The sequence below is a fragment of the Pongo abelii genome, chromosome 22 (assembly GCF_028885655.2).
Source record: "Pongo abelii isolate AG06213 chromosome 22, NHGRI_mPonAbe1-v2.0_pri, whole genome shotgun sequence".
Taxonomy (NCBI): Eukaryota; Metazoa; Chordata; class Mammalia; order Primates; family Hominidae; genus Pongo; species Pongo abelii.
The window spans coordinates 49,464,693-49,470,606 of NC_072007.2; the positions used below are offsets into that span (position 1 = coordinate 49,464,693).

The 5,914-nt window shown below is 41.8% G+C and overlaps 1 pseudogene; it reads left to right on the forward strand.

Annotated features, from left to right (window-relative positions):
* The first annotated feature begins 4,305 nt into the window (after nt 1-4,305).
* LOC100433133 (large ribosomal subunit protein uL23-like) lies at nt 4,306-4,882 on the forward strand (annotated as a pseudogene).
* The last annotated feature ends 1,032 nt before the right edge of the window (nt 4,883-5,914 follow it).

Below are 5,914 nucleotides of genomic sequence, written 5' to 3' on the forward strand. Positions count from 1 at the left end.
TTGGTGTCCCAGAAGGTAAAGAGAAAACTAAAAGAATAGAAAACTTATTTAACAAAATAAGAGCTGAAAAACTTCCCAAGTTTAGCAAGAGATGTATACATCTGGACACAGGAATCTCAGTGACCCCCAAACAAATAAAACGCAAAAAAAGGTATTTTCTATGTCACATTATAGTCAAACTGTCAAAAATCAAAGACAAAGAGAATTCTCAACACAAGAGGAAAGCATCTAGTACTTATGAGGGAACCTCAGTCAGACTAACAGTGGATTTCTCAGCAGAAACTTCATAGGCCAGGACAGAATGGAATAATACATTCACAGAGAGGAAAGAAAAGAAAAATGCTGTCCAAGGATATGATACTATACCCAGTAAAGTTTTTCTTTATAAATGAAAGAGAAATAAAGTCTTTCCCAGACAAGAAAAAGCTAAAGGAATTCATCACCACTAAACCATTCCTACAAGAAATGCTTAAGGCAGTCCCACATTTGGAAGCAAAAGGACAGTATCTACCATAATTAAAATACACAAAAATATAAAAACCCATTGGAAAAGCAAACACACAAATAAGGAAGAACGAAGACTCAAATGTTATTACTACAGAAAATTACCAAACCACGATCATAAATAAGAGAGAAAGGAACAATGGATATACAAAACAATCAGATATCAATTAATAAAATGACAGGAAAATATACTAACCACTCCACTTAAAAGACATAGACTGACTGAATGAATTTTTCAAATGATCCAACTATATGCTGCTTACATGAAACTCATTTCACCTCTAAAGACACATATCGACCTAAAGTAAGGGGATGAAAAAAGAAATCCCACACAAACAGAAACCCAAAACCAAGCAGGATTAGCTATACTCATCTCCGATAAAACAGACTTTGAGTCATAAACAGTAAAAAGAGACAAAGAAGGTCATTATATAATGATAAAGGGATCAATTCAGCAAGAAGATATAACAATTCTAAACATATATGCATCCAACACTGGACCACCAGATATATAAGGCAAATATTACTAGATTTAAAGGGAGAGATAGACTTTAATAAAATGATAGTCAGGGATAGGACTGAGTGGCTTAAGGTGGGTCAGTGAGTTTCCCAGAGCTTCAAGCTTTTAAGTGGAGGAGCTCAGTCAAGCCCCTCTCCCAGCTCTGCAGGCCTCAAATACAACCACCATCCCACCAGAAACAGGTCCCCCTTGGCTTTGATGTACCACTGAGTTCCAGGGGCTCCTGAGACCCCCAGACATCTCTTCAAGCAACACTACATCTGAAAGTCACACATCTGAGAGGTCCTTAGGGGTATCAGTCTCATTGGAGACAGTGACAGAAGCTGGAGAAAGGCTGGGAGTGCAGCCCTCCAGCAGGAGGTCTCACCGTGGATGGGAAGAGACCTGAACCATCTTCAAATACTCTTACATGTCCCATTTTAAGAAAATGGAACCAACGTGTTTCCAGCAAATTGAACACACATAGACATTTCTTAATGAACTCCAGTCAGCCCGTCTGTCAAAACTGAAGATGCTGGAGAAACCTAAGACTCCTCTAAAGTTACAGCCAAAAAGATGTGATATACCTCCAAGAACTGCACAAGGGATGCTGCTAGCAACACTTCAGTGTTGTGGTCAACAAAGAAGTGGAGTAGAGGAGGAATTTCTCTCTTGCCCTTCCCCTGCAAAGATCACTTTCCCCAGCATCATTCCCAAAAATAGCAGCCAAGCTTTTAAAACACACACACTCCAGATCTGTGCTCCTGGGAGAGCTTGTTCCACTCACATCCTGCATGTACACAGAGCTCTAAATAGAGACTCCTAACTCTATAAAGGAATTCCTTTTAAGGAATCCACCCAAATCTGTTAATAATCAATCGTAGAATAAACACCAAAGATCGAGTGTGTGTGTGTTTGCACATGTGCACGCATGCACATCAGTGCATCTAAGTGTGTATGGGGGTGAGGGACCTTCTCCTGCCAGAACCTCCCTCCTCCCACTTGTCCTGCCACTGCTACTGCCTACTGTGTAGCATAAGGGCCTGCAGACCAACAGGAGCCCAGGCAGCAAACGTCACTCCTGAGGGCCCAGATAAGACCCTGTCACTCACCACATACCAAAGAAAATGATATATATATAATATACATAATATATTCAAATATATACAAATTTGTCTTTGATATGTATACATTAATTTTATATAGTGATTATAGAGAGAGATGATATGTTATATATATTCCGTTTCACTGTGCTTACACTATTTTCACTGCAGAAAAGGGACAAATAGAGGCTGCAGCAGGAGGGAAGGGTCACTTGCTTTTACACTGTGTAACTTTTTGTGTCTTTGAATTTTGTACTTGAAAAAATTAGTTTATGTGTGTGTCCTGCAGGTAAACTGTTGTCTTCTAAAAAATTTCTGCTTGACTTCCTACCAGCAGGGACCAAAACTTTTGCAGGAGCTCAGCATGCCCTCCCCTCCCCACCCATCCCCAACATACATGTACTCATACACATGCATGTCACACACCCATACAACACACATGTACTCACACACATGCATGCCATATACCCACACAGCACACATGTACTCACACACGTATGCCACACACCCACACAGCACACATGTACTCACACACATGCATGACACACACCCACACAGCACATATGTATGAACACACATAGGCCATACACACCACACTGACACATACACACAAGCACACACACGCATTTGTCAGGAAAGAGCCTTTCACCACCCGCTGAGACGCCTCCTGCAGCATTTCTGAGCCCAGGTGCAGGGCAGGGCTCAGCTGGCCAACCAGGCCAGCATCAGATCACAATGAACTCGCTGCATGGATAGGAAAGGCCCAAGTCCTCTAAGCCTCAGAATTCAGTGCCACCTAGAGGCTCCTCTGTTGCATGATTTCTCAATTCTGAGTGAAAAGGCAGGCCCAGCCATTGGCCTCATGAAACAGGAGGGGGTCCCATGAGCCTATAATGTCCAAAGAAGGCACTCATATTTCTTACGAGGACTTGAGAGATTGGGGCTGTCTGTCCGAGCTGGTGGCCAGGTCCCCAAGACCTGGAAGTGCTCAGTATCCCCTCACAGTTTTGCTACTCTACTCAGAGTGCAAACTGGTCAATCACTTCTGGAAACTATCTGGCAATATCTATTTAAGTTGAGCACACGCAGCCCCTCAGCACAGCAGTCGCACTCCTGATCTATACCCAACATATATGTGCACACAGAACTCCTGCCCACCCCAGCTCACTGAAATAAGGCCCCTGAAAATCCCAGCCCCTCAGCTGGTCCATTCCCCCTTGCAGGGAAGGGGCTGGAGGAAGCTGGGAGCTCATGTTGCTCCCAGGCCCAGCAGTATCGCAAGTGTGGATGGCCCCCTCCATCCTGCCCTCTCTCGGTCCCCACCCTCTGAAGCAGCGGTTCTTAGCCAGCGATGATTTTGCCCCCTAGGGGACATTTGGCAATATCTGGAGACATTTTTGTTTGGCATACCTGGGTAAGGGGATGTACTGGCAGCTGGCGGGTAGAGGCCAGGGGTTCTGTGCAGCATCCTACGGTGCACTGGGCAGCCCCACGTGAAGGAGCATCCGGCTCCAAACGGCAATAGCGATGAAGCCAAGATATTGTGCCTTAAGTTCTCAATGGCGGAAGAGTGGGTGTAAATTATTACTTATTTTAAATAATTGGACATTTCAGCTAAAGATTTAGAATAAAAAAATTCTATTACAGGAGAACTCTGTTCTAAGGCAGATGCATTTATCTTGTATTTTAAAAGAACAAAGCTGCCTAATGAAAACGGCAAAGAGTGAGACCATGCACTTCACGGGCTTTAGATGCATCTTTTTCCCAGCCCGGGAAGCTGTTCCGTTCTCCAGCGAACACCACTTACTACCCAATGACTGTTCCCCCATGGACCTGTGAGTGCACTCAAATCCAAAGTTCTTATGCTGGATCACTCAAAGGGATAAAAATACATCTCTACTCATTCTTTTCTTCCCTAAAGGCAATGTCTTGTTTATCCTTCCTTGTCTCTAAATAGATAATTTAATTATTTTAACTATCACATTGATGACTAAAGGCATAGTCAAAATGAACTAGCCAGATGATCTACAATAATCGACATTAGCTGTGAAAATTGTTTATGGAACTACTCGCTACCCAGCACAGATGTATTCGCATTTCCTTCATAGTGCCTGGATTCTACTAGACATCACAGAAGCACAGTCCCTACAAATTAGTGATTATATACATTCTTTTTTTTTTTTTTTTTTTTTTTGCCAAATGCTTTCTAGATTGTTGCCCTTTTGTTGTTTAAGAAATGCTGACCCTTTTCACAAGACGGTGCTGAAAGCGAAGAAGGAAGTTCCTGACCCTCCTAAAGCCGAAGCCAAAGCGAAGGTTTTAAAGGCCAAGAAGGCAGTGTTGAAAGGTGTCCACAGCCACAAAAAAAAAGAAGATCCACACATCCCCCACCTTCCGGCGGCCCAAGACACTGCGACTCCGGAGGCAGCCCAAACATCCTCAGAAGAGCGCCCCCAGGAGAAACAAGCTTGACCACTATGCTATCATCAAGTTTCCGCTGACCACTGAGTCGGCCGTGAAGACGACAGGAGACAACAACACACTTGTGTTCACGGTGGATGTTAAAGCCAACAAGCACCAGATCAAACAGGCTGTGAAGAAGCTCTATGACATTGACATGGCCAAGGTCAACACCCTGATTCGGCCTGATGGAGAGAAGAAGGCATATGTTCCACTGGCTCCTGATTACGATGCTTTGGATGTTGCCAACAAAATTGGGATCATCTAAACTGAGTCCAGCTGGCTAATTCTAAATATATGTATATCTTTTCACCATAAAAAAAAGAAATGCTGAAGGCTCTTTTACTGTTTTATATATTAATTCAAGTTGTTCAAATGCAATCCAACTAAATTTTTAATTTGTCTCACTGTTCTCCTCTTAAATAATTAAGTATTATCCTTTGGAAAACTGAGTTTGATAAAAGAAACCAAAATCCAACAACTCAAAATATCTCAGCAGAAACCAACATAAGGAATCAGTATAATCCTCATTGGTTGCCCCCAGAGTCATTTAGGAAATCAATCTCAAGGTAAATGTAATCAATAATTTGCTTTAAATTCAAAAAGATGTGTACATCACAAACTAAAATTCCAAACATTATCAGAAGGTATACAATAAAAAAGGTCTCCCTGTCATCTGATTTCCCAATCTCCCTACTGTCAACAGTTTTTTTGTGTGTTCTTTCAGAAATTCTTTACACATACAACAAACAATATATATTTTGATAAATTATAGTTGTGCTATATACACATTGTTCTTGCTGGTTGCTTTTTCTTCCTTTTTTCCTGTGGTAAAATGCACATAAAATAAAATGTACCCTCTTAACTATTTTTAAGTGTATAGTTAAGCAGTATTCAGTACATTCACATCTTTGTACAGCCATCACCATTATCCATCTCTGGAACTTTTTTCATCTTGCAAAATTGAAACTCTGCACCCATTAAACAACAACTTTCCATATCTCTCTCCCTCCAGCCCCTGGCAACCATCATTCTTTCAGTCTCTATGAATTTGACTACTCTAGATACCTCATATAAGTGGAATCATAGTGTTTGTCTTTTGGGGACTGGCTTATTTCATTCAGCCTAATGTCCTCAAGGTTCATTCATGTTGGAGCGTGTGTCAGCATCTTCCCTTTTGAGGTTGGATAATATTCCATTGTTATACGTAGCACACTTCGCTTATCCATTCATCACTGACGGACACTTGGATTGCTTCCACCTTTTGGATGTTGTGAATAATGCTGTAAATGTGGTGTACAAATATCTCTTCAAGACCCTGCTTCCAATTCTTTTGGATCTATATCTA